Here is a 14532-nt window from a genome sequence, read left to right as displayed (position 1 = left end):
TCCCTGAAGTGAAGATATCCATCTAGAATGATCCCACATGACTTTTATGGTAAGAAACAGCTGCATGACAGTCCATCTGAAAAAAATTTTTTAGCGTTAGACAATAGTATGGTGCTTTTTTCTTTTTTATAAGATGGAGAGAAATAATAAAAATGTTTTATTTATGATAAGTGCCTGAACTGCTTAAAACTGAATGTTGCTGCAATAAAGATGGCAGGTAGAAAAGAATCCRAGACACAAATTTCAGAGATGTAACTTTGGTTGTGTATTCAAAGAGAGGTTAGCACAAAATCATTAAGTAACTAGGTGGCATAGCGCCACACATGCCATGTTCCCGTCTTATTACTTCAAACCCTAATGCTAATCCAGATGCCAATCTGACTTTAGTATTAAGGAAGATCAAGCCATAATGCATGTATGAAGAATCCTATTTGACTTGGTTATTAGAGTTTCAGGTTCTAACATTTGACATTAAGCTTTTCCTCTCCACAACATAGTTTCTGCTTCCTCTGTACCCGGTATCATTACTGTGGAATCAGAGCAGAAAAGGCTTTCCCTGGACAGTGTTTGTCTGCTATATTTCAGCCACAGTTTGCTGGGTCAGAAGTACAAGTCATTAGTTGAAATACTACAGCCTAGGCTATACACGCCAGATGAAATTATCACAGTGGTCTTTCCTATCCTTCATACCGGTGAAGAGTCTCAGCCAAAGAACCAACAGTTTTCAAYTGTCAGCCCTACACCCAGCAGAAAGACAGTTATGTCTTCTCCTAAAGTCAAGGGGCTTATTTGCACCTGCCAGTGAAGGATGTTTTATCAGCAGAAGATGTAAAATTAACTCTTAACAGAGTAACTGTTGGCAAAATATTGATACTTCTTGGCAAGCAGTGTAACAAGGTTCAAAGCACTTCTCAGTCCTTGGGGAGCCAAAGCACAGGCTAAGACAAAGGATCCATTTCAGTAGCGCCTCATATCCCAAGCAAAGGACTGAGCAACCTTCCCCTCACTTAGCTTTGAATCTGGGGCCAGATGTTCAACGAATGCCAGATTCAGTTTTCTCCCCCAGCATACAAAATAAAATAAACTCAAAATTTAGCTCTTCGATCCCTTTAATCTGGTAGGATTAGTTCTTCTGTTTAATGAATAGAACAACTTAGTTATGTAGMCTTACCTGAACTTAGTGAAAGATTCACATGGACTGTTTACACTCTGATAAGGTTAAMAGACAGTCTTACAGTGATCCTCCAGGGGACATTCTGAATATAGCACTACTTTACTCCTCGTCTCCCTGTTCCTCTTTCCACACTGCATCAGTATCTATTTTGGGTTACTTAGACAGCTGAGCTGATCCAGGAAAATTTATGTTGAGAAATCCAAGCTTTGGTAAGATGCACCTAATAGTCCTTTTTTCTCTCCACACACCACTGTGGACCAAAACCCCAACTAAGATTAATTTGATTGGCCATTAAGAACTCTAATGTCTTCACTCTCCTTGTCTTGTGGATAAGATTACAGGTTGATAATACACTATAATCTGAAAGACTGTTATAGCAATGTCAAGCCAAACAGTGGGGGGAAAAAAAACTGAAGCCCATATGTTGCCTACCAACTCCCACTGGGCTCAGCAACAGTGACCTTACAGTTCCAGTGTGCGTCATATCCAACAAGACCAGAAGAAGAAACACACTGACAGAGAYCATCTATGAAGTGGTCATTTCACTTGAAGTGTTAGTGACAAATCTTTAACTAGAAACATAAGTATTGAGCCACAGCCCAGGCTAGAAAAGGGAAACCTAYATGATCCTTCAGGACACTAGGTCAAAGCACTGCTATTAGTCTTTACCAAAACCTAGCCAGATTGCAAAAGTGAGCTGCCTCCAGGCTTATATGAGGAAAAAGGCCATGGAACCGTTAAAACGTAAGTGGYCCAAACCACAGCTGTTCCCCTCACATTAAGGCAGGATTACATGTCCCATCTCCCTCCTTAATGCTTGCCTCCTTTTCTGCACAGGATGAAAGCTACTTAAATAAGAAACTTGTCAACATTTTCTTGCCCGTTATTCAACATGTGGCTATGGGCTCCACTTAGAGCTGCAGAGGTATTCCTGTACTCAGGAGCTTTACAGTCATAACACTAAATCGCARTTCTAAATCTCATCACAACTCTAGCCTTTCACAACATGCACCTTCCAAACTTCTCAGAGGTGGGAGAGGGAAGTCATCTCCATTTTATAGACAAAAAGTTGAAATCTGAACAATGAGGTTCATCCAGTTTAAGGGCACTAACCGCAGAAAAAAAAAAGTAAAACAAGTTCTCAGGAACAGAGGCATAGAGAAGAAAGAATTCATAAAGACTTTTCCTCTGRCTTGATTCTTAGGGCACTTCCCTTCCATGGCATCCCATTACCTGGTGTAATCTACAGCTCCCTGGCCCAGGCCCTATTTCTTCTTCAGAGAGTTCTAAATTATTCTGAGTGGTTCTTGGTCTGTAYCTCTTATTGCTCAGCTGTAGAATTCTCCTTCAAAGGAATTTTACACAATAGAAGAATTTTTCCTAGTCTAAAACTCAGATCAGAATTTGCTTTGGCTATGCCCCAATAAATTCACATTTCTAAGTAGAAAAGAACCCTAGATTTTTTTGCCGTTAAATCCACTGGCCTTTTTTTCTCCAATATTCCTAATGTAATTAACATAACAGGATAAAGGAATAAAGTCGTTTTCCATTTTTCTTCCTTTTTAAAAGACTGATGACAAACTAAGAATCAGCATCTGTATTGAATTACATTTGCCACAAAAAGAGTTCATTAAGTAATAGTACATAATAAAAATAGTCTGTCAGCTTGAAGGATAGACCAAATCCACTTAACCAAACAGCTGGTTATTTTCTAGAGCATGTCATAGCTCATAAATGGTCAGTATGAGCAAGGAAGGGGACAGAAAAAGGGAAATAAGGAATAGCTCAGCTGTTAGCATGCAAGGCTAATACTGTGAGCCACAGTTTAAAGGCTGTCTTCTGCATACTCCTAGCACAACTGTGGGTAAGGCTTTGCCCCTTCAGCCTTGATTTTCCCCTCACTACAGTGGTAACTGCACTGCTCTTTGCAGTAGAGGATCATGAGGCTAAGGATACAACAAACCATGAGATGAGGGTCAGAAGTATCATCAGGARACTCCACTTTCTATGCTGCTATGTATCAAATGGTCAGGACTATGACAAGGATATTTGCTTTTCCTGTCCACTGGCTTCTATGCACAAATGCGAACATTGCCACACTGAGCCCTAGTGAACCAATAACCGAGCCTTCCAAACCTGGAACCGGGAAGGGAAGGTGTTATCTGATTCACAAAGTTTGTGCTCTCAGCACCAAACAGAGCAACATAAAGCAGAAGGTTTAGTGCTAGTCCTTTGTTCAAACAAGCATGTCCTCTTGACAGAGAATCTGCCACCCCTTGCACAGTCTGATTAATCCAAAGCCACAGAAATTTTCTGCAGGGCTCTGGCTCAAGGGTTTTGTTCCAAGGTCTTGAGGAGGCCCCATAATAAGYCGTTTGCAGCAAGAGTACTGCATATAACATTCAGTGCCACAGAGACAGCTTGTTGKGAATAAAGGTCATCCATGACATGGCCCTGCTATGAACTTCTTGTGCCATTCTCGCATGTATTTAACAAAACAGAGTCTCAGAAGAGCAAACTTTCTTAAAAAGGGTCAATTTCATTATAATCTTGTTGACTCTTCACCATTTAATGACTTAGTACAAGACAATTCTAGTGTTCCTATCCTTCCATGCACCTACAAGATTTTTGGACAGTAGCTTCATTCGGTGCTTTAAAAAAATGTCTCTGAAGAGAAGGGATATAGCACCCCTGTTACAGCCTATACTTGATTGCCTACTAAATCCTTCTTAGTCAATCAACCAGCCAGAACTAAAACAAAACCTAAAGTGATGAATGTTAAATATAATCTGATCCTTTCACCACCTGTACTTTCAGATTTTGTAAAGCTATAGGAAATAAGTATGGGTATGCCACCACCATGACAAACTCCTGCCTAAATGATTATCAAGASCGTGGGGAGCCTGGGAGCCAGGCTTGTCTCCCAGGTCAGTTTTATTGCACTGTGGAGTTGAATAAAGAAGAAAAACAAGCTTCACATAGATTGAGAGGACTGAAATACACAGATGAATGCTGCTGTAACAAAGCCTTTTATTATTTCAAGACTGATCAAACCTGTGAGAGCCAGAAACCCCAAGCCTAACCAAGCATRCTAACAGTTCCCCCTCTTCCTCTTTCTTTAGTGTCTTCCTCCTCAAAAGGTAAGTACAYTGAGGYTACCTGACTTCCTTCAAAAGATACATATTCAAGTTTTACTGATTTCAACACCACACTGATGTATGACAATGGAAACAAACTTTATACCAGGGCTGTAGCCTGCCTCATGCTATTATACATAATCATCTCAAAACACAATTCACCTCTTGTTATTGGTAGTCCTCCTTCATTGCCAAGGAAGGAATCTGTTTCATCACTGAAACTTGTTCGGCAAATATCATGATCAATAGTCAATACAAGGGAACACATCTTCCACTGAATAATGAGTGTTTATGAACATTTTCTCCCTCTCCCAAGGGTAAAAAAACTCCTACTCTCGCAGCCCTAGTAAGCCTAGAATAAATTGGAGTGTGCAGGCATCCTCAGGAGCTGCAGCCACCTACAGCTGCAATGTTACTTAGGAGAAAGAATTGCCTTCATCCATGGGCAGAGCACAGCATTTTCCTCTTTCCTTTCAGGCTCACGTTACTACCACTGCACTTTTTCAAAGTCATTTAGTCCCACTGTCCAAAACAAACTTTTACAAAAATTAGCTTGCATGGTTCCATCATATTTCAGACAGTATGTGCGGAGGGAGGGATTGATTGATTAACAGCTATTAATCAAAGGATGGGTTTTATCCTTGTGATGTCATAATCTGCAGAAACAGAGCTCAAGCAGTTTATTAAATTACAGCAATGCCAAGAAAAATAGATAGCTCTAATAATACTTTTTTGCCTATCTGCTACATTTTATACATAGCTTGCAGAGGAGAATTAAAGAGTTCTCTCATATAAAATTACAATTTCAAAGGAAAAAGAGTAGATCCTTACTGTTGCAGAATTCAATTATTCTAGGCTAAAAAGTTTATTTTTGCTAACATTACAGATCCCTGCAAGTCAGCTGGGGGTGGGGGCACACATGCAGGAAATCACTGATAAACATTCTTTAAACTTAAAATCATAACCTTTGAGTCAGCACAGATCCTAGCTCAGAAAGAATAGGAGGCGCACAAACGGTTCATCGGACTCCTTCTAGATGAAGAAAACTTCAGTTAAGCCAGAATACCCTATTCTCTACCAAGAGAATACCCTATTCTCTATTCAAGCACTCTACCACTGGCTTGTTATGCTGGACTCACCTTGGTTCCCAGGTGTGGTCGGTCTTACTGGAGCAGTGGAACACGGGGGTGCWTTTGGATTCCAGCCATGATTCACCACTGCCAAGCCAACAGATGCGCCCAGAGGACGAGATGACTTTGCCACAGAACACCTCTGGTCTTCACCAAGATCCAGCCCAACTCAAGAATGAGGACATTGTCACTGAGGCCAAAAGTTGTGTACAATTGTTTGCAGGAAAGATACCTCTTCACCTACTATCCCCAGCCACCCTTCGGCAGGTACAGCCTTCCTCTCAGCCACTTTGATCTCTTTTACTTACAGTTCAAAAAGCATCACTCTACACAAAACTCTACCAAAATCTGATACTACCTCATTTTTTATAATTATTTCCCTGCCATCCTTTTTATAATTATTTCCCTGCCATCCTCCTCCTTCTTGTCTCCAAGACCTTCCCATGATTCAGCATGAGAACTCCAACCCCAGCTTCTACAGGTTGAGAGCTGGGTCACATTACTTTTTGTTTGTCAATACCATTTAGGGATTTTCTTTGAAGAAAATTTCTTTCCTCTTGGAATAAGACTCACAGGAGTAGGACCAAGATGATGTTGTGCTGTGATTTCGGATGTGTTATCGCTAACATAACATGCAAAAAAATGAAATTCTGAACCTATCTCCTTAAGGAAATTAYGGTGCAACTTACAAGCAGGATACTAACCAAAGCTCTTGAGAATTACTACCTTCAATAGAAGTATTTAACCATTCCTATCTATGAACAAAGGCAGTGTCTGCTGCATTTAAACAAACTAATATTAGGAAAACTCACCCAGAAGATAAGATTCATTCCACACTTGTTCTCTAAGTGAAGATGTTCAAATTCTCTTCAGAGATGGTTTTAATTCAGTTTACCATCACCTCCTGCTCTACGTTCTTTAATAGTACATGGCAACCCTCTAAGAGCTGACATGTTCTGCCCAAAAGCTGCCACTCCCCTCTAAAAGCACACACTGCAGTGAGAGATCAATACAATAAGACAKTATGAGTCTTTTTTCTTCTCCTGCTATTTGGGGGAGGGGGGAAGACATTCACTAAACACAGTAACRTTTCTACCTAGTGAAATGTCCTTGAAGGTTATTGCAAACATTGCTGTATTCTCAGAAGAATACTAGACTTTCATTTTCTTCTCATTTTTGTTTTACATCAAGTTAATGACTTGATGGGAGTTATTTTTGATTYGCACCCCGCTTTCATTTCACCATCATAGGTGTAATGAACAGCTATTTTCCAGTAATTAAAAGGAATTCTGTAACACTTCAAAAATATCACAGCCAGTAAGTCTTATGGGATTGAGATGGCTCACTTACATTGATAARTCGGAAATCAGCTTCCACATCTTTAATTCTGTGTCTCTTAGCTGGGCTTTATACATTAACCTCCAAATATAATCTTTCAGTGACAGACATGGTTAAGTATACTGTACTGTTAGAAGCCCCTTTAGGAGCAGACTATGAAGTCTATATCAGTCTATAATTGCACAGGGTCAGGGTGGGGAAACTATCTATGGGATTAAACAGGTAAATTCATCTGAGACACAGAATGTTATGGTTAGAGACGGCCCAAGGTTAGGAGAGAGATAMATCCAGGAATGCAACCAACATGTCAGTATGAGAACTTAACCTTATTTTCACATTCATCTCCCACAGACATGCCCCCTTAATCTTTTCASAGATTCTTCTGTGAAAGCGCAGCTCATCAGAAATGAAGCGTCTTACTGACCATGTAACTGCTCTCTCACCTCTGAGAGAAGACTGTCTCCAGGGATGAGGGAAGTATCCAGCTGCGTAAGCGAGCAAGAGGAAGCAGTCTACACACTTGGTGCTTTCTTTTTCCTCTTGACCTGATCTATGAAGCACTCAAAACTTCTGCATTCAGATATACACACAGAAAATAAGACTAGAAGAAAACTGCAAAGGTCACCTGTTCCATCTTCCACCCTAAAGCAGGATCAACATTACATGAGCCAGCTGTCCAGACGAGGTATACAGAGTTGATACAGGCAGAGTCAATCCTGCTTTGGGCAAAAGGACAGACTAGGTGGTTTCTTTAAAGTTCCCCCCAGCACCGTTTTCCATCATTCTCTACCAACACTTAAGAGCACTTTTTTTTTTTTTTTTTTTTTTTTTTTTAAGTTTGAATGCTTAAATGTTGATGCCTAAAATTCATTTCACTTTGGTTTGTATTCACTAGTTAAAAAGCCATGTCCTACTGTGTTGATTTTATTACCTTTATAAATAGTCAGAATCTGACAGATTTGTTGCTACTAGTTACAGTCTGATAGAAATTCAAAGTTTTTTTCAATTTTACTTCTTTTCAAATTTCAACTTTACCGCTTACAAAATAGCAATTTTACTGCAAGCTGTAGTTCCAGTAGAGGTTGTTATACTGTTCTCTTCTTAAGCCAGGAAAAATCTTTGCTGAAGACTTTTCCAGGACTTCTTCAGTTARTGCACAGTGCATTAACTCAAACACATAGCTGACTCAAATGACAAACCCAAGAAGGCTGCAGAAACAGTCTTCTGACCTCTCTCTACTCTAGAGGTTTCTCTGTTGCTCTGAGCRATCTCCTTCCTCACTGGAGTGCTCCTATGCAGTTTTACTCTCCAGGTTCACAGTAACACCCACAAGTTCTAACAAACTGTAACCAACTGCAGCAGGAAGAGGCTGCAGAGCTGARTGGCTCTGCCTCTCACCTCATCCCACCATCATTTTCAGCACAGGATCCACCTAGCCTATAAGGCCACACAGATCTTGTACTGATGCTGATGGTCCTGTCAGGACCTGGAATGGATAAATGCAGGCTACACCCCTCAGGCCTGTTAGAAAGAGCAGGCTACACTGCCAAAGTTAAATTTTACTTGGCAAATCAGAAAAGTCTAACTGMCCCACATGTTTGAGGAACAGAAAGAAAGACTGCAAAGCATGCTTGGCTCGACAYTGTATTACTACATTACTACAGATATTACTACACCCCTGGAAGGCCCACAGTGCTCATGTAAGTGAGCACATGCTTATTTAGGCACATGCGCAAGTGCCCTGTGCACATCTGAAACAGCTGAAGACCTACTGTGCAAGGCAAAATACTTTCAGTCAGATTTACTGACATGAATTTATAGTCTCAAATGAGACAACAAGTAAGTGTTGCAGAAGGTCTGCATGTAAATAYGGTCATTCAAGTTCACACAGTATCTCAGAGACTAACATAGGAACAAAGCCTATGTTTATCAGCTCTTCAGGGCACACTTGATCCTCTGGACTCATACATTGTACACACTAATTTCTTATCTTAAAACTCAAATAGTAAGCTCTCTCTCTCAGAGAAGAACTGTGTTGATATCTTTATGTATCAAAGGGTACAGTAAGACCCTAATCCAGAACTGGACTGCAGTTCATTCTGTATTTTAGGTAGAACTTCCAGGGAGGAGAAAATGTTTCCTACCTCTGTGTATTGACTAAAGTGGGAGGAAGTTAGTAACATCCTTACTTTGTACCTACCAGCTATCAATCACTGGCATAGAGAGGGCCTTGAATACTATAATTTTGATCCATTAAGCTCTTCAAGAGCAGAAGAAATTAACCCCAGTGGTGTAGTGTCAATGTCTTCTCCGACTGCAACTGAAGACAAGAAGTATGACTAGTAAAACAGAGGTAGCAAGGAAATCTGGGTATTACTTTTGTGTAGGCAAACTGGGTAAGTCTTATAAGTAGAAAGGAAGTTATATAAGAAAAGACTGTAGGGAAAGTAGAGGGTCAGGCTTGGCTCTCAGCGAAGGGACAGATAATCTTGTGACCTCCCCTGATTATCAGAGCTTTGTTTTGAGTACCTGTTCATTTTCCACACACTCCTTGGACTCAGCTAATTTGGTTTTTGCATTGTACAGAATTCAAAATCAGCTAATCTCCRAGTCACTTGAGTTACATCAAGAGGGTTTGTTCCCAACTTTAACTCTGATGGGATATTTGACACAAAGGTAAACACATTGCTTAAGTTACACCAGGCCAATGCTGCAAGGTGGTCGTGAGTCAGTGCAGGCTAGGAAGAGTAAGAAATTAAGTTAAGTTTCCCTTTCCAGTCTGCATGAGTACCAGTATGAGAAAGGGAAACATGTGCTCCTTTTTCAGTTGAAAGATGCAGCTGCAATGGGATCACTGTGGGAYAGAAGGATTCACATAGAATGTGATACAGCAAAGCTCTGCAGTTTGACCTCAGTTTTGACACCAGCCTTGGACAAGCTATTTAATTCCTCTGGTGCTTGCATATAGATGACTAAGCAGATGTGATAGTGATTTGGGAGGAAAAACTCATTCCCATGACTTGCTTTAAAAAGACTAGTTCAGACTAGTAACAATTCTCAATGTAGGCAAGCAACAAGATCAATTTCACAGCAAAGCATATTTTGATGGGCACAAACCTCTGAAGAGGAGTAAAACCTTCATAAGACAACGCGACACACCACTGCAGACAATGGAATGTCTCTGAAAAAAATACTAGTTTGACTGAATATAACTGCTTTAGCACACTGCCTCTATCCTCAAAAAAAAAAAAAAAACACCTCACACACATTGTGCAATTTGTTATCCAGTAGTTCTTTTCTAAAGGGGTTGTTTTGCCCTCGTTTGCACAAGCTTAAAATGGGGCTCCATGGTGTGCATAAAATTGTTTCCCTACCTTAATAAGGTATCTTGCATATTACAGCTAGTCACTGATAAATGCCCACTTGCTGCTATGGCTGTGCTTCACTATTTGTATGCTACTTAATTAATCTTATTAGGAAGTATAATATTCAAAGCATTTATTCCTTACTTCCTTACATTTGTATAAATATGTTGCTCTGCCATGCTCTCTAATTGCTTAACATCTGTTAGAAGGAAGAGAAAATAAACATATTATGGCAAGAACAAACTGTAACATCCTTCTAAAAAGTGAAGGTGTAGAAAAGTATTAGAGAGGACTGATAAAACCACAAAAGTCATCCATCACATCAAGCCATCCATCACACCAACTGATGAGCATCAGAAGTTCGTGATCACTGCTACCAGCAGACAATCACTGTCAATTAGCTCACTCAGGGTTTAGTTTTAGCTTTTGACTAAAATATTACTTCAAGCATTTTTTTCCACCAAAACCCAGTGCATGCAAATGCAAGGTCCAGTAAGATTCTAAAGCCAATAAACAAACAAACAARAAAAACCCCACCTCACACATGCCACCACCAGTTCTGCAGCATCCTGTAGACATACTCAAGTTTTCTACATATAGGAACCACTATGAAGGTCCTTGTGTCTTTAGCTGTACGCTGCCAGTTCAGGGCTGACTGGCAACACTGGCTTCATGAAGGCGGTCTGGCACAGAGTCTACAGAGTTACTAAAGCTCATTCAGTTCATGGCGAATTATTTGTGGAGTATTCAGGCTATCTTGCAAAACTGAGGACCGGAAATGGAGTATGAAACCCAGAAGTGTATCCCACMGGTGCAGTTGCCACAAGAAGTGTTTGGACCCTTCTGAACTTCAGGTTTGACCTAGCTTTGGTCTGCAGTTAACAGGCTTACTGAAGCTTCTTAGTAAATCTGCCTAACACACAGCTTACACTAGTGAAAGAAATTGTATTAACTGGCTAGATCCTGTTGAGCCTCAAGCAAAATAAGCTAAGCCAGCTGAGAAGACTTTTCACCATTATAACTACAGTTACCTAGAGCAATGGCACAACAGCTGTCACAAAGCAATGAAGCTCATTTCTCCATGGGCTTGTCTCTCTACAGCTCCTTGCAATAGCCTCAGCCYACAACTCTTGTAACACCCTCAGTTCTTCCCAGCACCAGGGAATAAGCCTAAGAATTGGCAAAGAACCCTCGGAACAGAAGTTTTACAATATGAAGTGTCAGTTTCAGAAGAGCATCAGGTTTCTGGGAGCCATTCTGAAGGAACACRTAGAGGTCCACTGGGACAGAAGCAATACTGTAAAGGCACAAAGCTATGATCAGCAACACAAGCTGCACTAATCAGAGCTACTAGARGTAGAAGTGAAAAAGGGAAGGTTACAACTTTAAGCCCTTGCAACATTATATTTACCTGAGAAGTGAATTTCACTCATTAGTTATTAGAAGTCAGTGAATAAGCTTCTGGAAATCATATRGTACACTTCGCTTCAGATTCTGTTCTCAAATATTTTGTAACCAAATCACATTTTTTCACTCATTTGACCTTTATTCTCATCTTAAAGTACACCTCAAGTCATGAGTATCACCACAGTCTGCCTAACGGAGAGGATTTCAGTTCTCTACTTTGGCTGGAGAAATAAATACACCACACAAGCTGGGAACGAAATCCATTATTCACTTCCTGTGCCTATTTGAGCATTCAATCTGCTCTTCACTAGTTATTTGAATTTTCACAGAAAAGCCAACACAAAAGGATAGGCCAAAGACAAAAATCCAAATAAGACTTTTCAGTTATTATAAAGAAAATTATCTAGAAGCTGATGGCTTTCAGAAAGCTTCATATGGTGAAAAGCTGACATAAAACTTTGGTCCTATGTACACAAGCATCCTGCTCTCCTACTAGAGTTACCCACACAATAGCCATGGACAGACAGGAAGTCAACATACTACATTCATGGGTCAGTKCCAGAGCACAGATGCAGGAATACCCTCTGTTCTGATCTTTAACTGAATATTGCCTGCACCAAAGTCTGCTTTAAGATTGACTCTGAGACCACAGCAGACCACTAAGCCTCCTGCTGTTTGCACAACTCCCTCYTCTGAAAACTCTATTCCTAAATACRGAAAATCACAGGACTTCCCAAGGCTTAAAAACTTACCCTAAGGATTGGGAGAAGGCATTGTTATCTTTCTGCAGTAGAAAGTTTTCTCCCCTTTTTGATCTTTATTAATTTTCTAGATAAAAGCAGTCCTTTTAGCTTCTGTCTAATCAGTGTTACAACGCAGCTTAAAGATGAGGACATTGTTCCGATAGCCACTGCCTTTGACCTGATGATATATATCCTCAGGAACACACTCTTTATGGACCATACAGATAGAAGCTTGCTGCCCTGTTTCTATTACAATGGAGTACGCTGACTCACTGAAAAATTACTTTGCTAATTCAAAGTCACACATATTTTATTTTGCAGCACACTGATAAATAAGCATGGATTTACTGATGTACTAATCCACTGTTGTATAGCAGATGGCAGAAGGCTGCTTTTTTTTTCCACCAGCYCCTAGTGACTAGCCACCTTGCTATCTTAGATCGATTCCCCCCTCTCACCAAGAGGCATCTGACTGGCTGAGCCAATGGCAGCGAAATTCGTATCTTTAAAATACTCTGTCTGTAAGTCAGGGTTCAAACCCCTACAAAGGTGAGTAGAGGTTACAGCGTTGCAGCGCAGATCACAAGTAAAGGACACTCCTAGCTATACAACTTTTCCAGGAAGAGAAAAAGGACACATGCACGTATGTTTTTTTCCAGTGGGCTAGCATTCTTCTCTGCATTGGACAGACCATCTGAGCAGAGGGGAGGCAGTACTGCTTTCAATCATTTGCTTTTAAATGAGCAAACCTACTCCTCCTGCTCCTSTGCTCTGCAGACTAAGCCACAGCATAAGACAAAATATTGTCTGCAGAGTTAACAGCTTTTGGTCAGGCTAAATTAACACTTTAAGAATACAGTATGTGTTATTACAGCAGCTGCATCTACAAGGAGTATACACTGAGAACTCTGGATTCAGTAGAGAAGGAACTTGAACTCTTGGTACATTGGAGCAGAATGGCAGCTGGCAGGTACAGCATATTTAACCTGGGATCCACTCCCAACTCCCATCATTATCTTCCTGCAATATTGCCAGGCTGAAGACATCAGCCTTTTTGGAAAAAGTGCCCCTAGAACTGGGATCCCTTAAACATCTTTGGCTGTCATTATTCTCACCTTACCATCTGAGACTTGGCAGCACTGCAAGACTTYAGGCAGTCTTTCACTTCACCAAAAGAGAAAGTAAATCACACATGGAGCTATGGATGCAATCATCTTCCTTTTCTATCCTTAATTGTATGCACCCAAGAACCATCTATTCTCTTGAACATTTCAGTAATACTATTAACAACTTACAAACACAGAACCAACTTTCCTTCCCTCTATGAAGAGGGATGTTTTACCTTCAGAAGTGGAGGCATCATTTCAGTTTAATTTCTCAAGAAGTTATGAAATACTCAACTCRGTGTTTATTTTTCAAGTTATTTTGCTAAGCCACCAGAAAGGTAGAGGTTTGAACATAATTCTTCTTAAATCCATGACAAATGAAAAACATTCTCCAGAATGTGTGAAAGATAAACAATTTACACTTTAAAGCCTTAGTTGATTTGAAACACTTCCTCAATGTGGAATTTCCTTTCTTAATAATTAAATATTGATGATGACTTTACATACTTCAAGTCAGCTAGAAATACATGGCACTTCAGCAGCTATGGAAAAAAAGTGAAAATGTTTACTTGATTTAAAAACTGCAACAGAAGTGAATCCTCAGCAGTAAGACCAATGAAGTACAGTCTTGCAGGTAAGAAGATTTTGTCTTGTGGTGCTCCTTTCTACACTGACTCTCACATAGCAGCAGTTTTAAACTTTGTGTATTYCAGCCATACAAGGATCACTTCAGCTCCAGTTTCACTGATGAAGTTAGTTATGACAATCATCATAAACTTAAGGGTAGCTCCTGTGGTTCTGACTCTTCCCCTCTCCTGATGACAGCAGCAGAGATGAGCGGTCATTCACCAGCCAAATGCCTGTCTGTGAGCATTCCTCCACTAAAGCTACCACTCAGCAGCTCCTAGGCCACGGAGTACAGGGACACAAGGAAAACTGAGCTCCCCAAACTGCTCAACTCCTGAACGCAGTGAGGTAAGCTCAACTGCAGAGCTGCCAGACTGTGATTTATAGAACCCATTCAAACAATGTGAACAGTTTTAAATAAGAGAAGAAAGTTTCCATGTTATTCTTAATAATAGTCCTCTATGCATGCCCAGGAGGAATGCACCATGCAATTCACCTTCAGTTT

Source organism: Rhea americana, unplaced genomic scaffold (assembly GCF_003343005.1).
Source record: "Rhea americana isolate MKP2758 unplaced genomic scaffold, rheAme1 scaffold_246, whole genome shotgun sequence".
In the NCBI taxonomy this organism is placed as follows: domain Eukaryota; kingdom Metazoa; phylum Chordata; class Aves; order Rheiformes; family Rheidae; genus Rhea; species Rhea americana.
Note: the sequence above shows the minus strand (reverse complement) of the source record.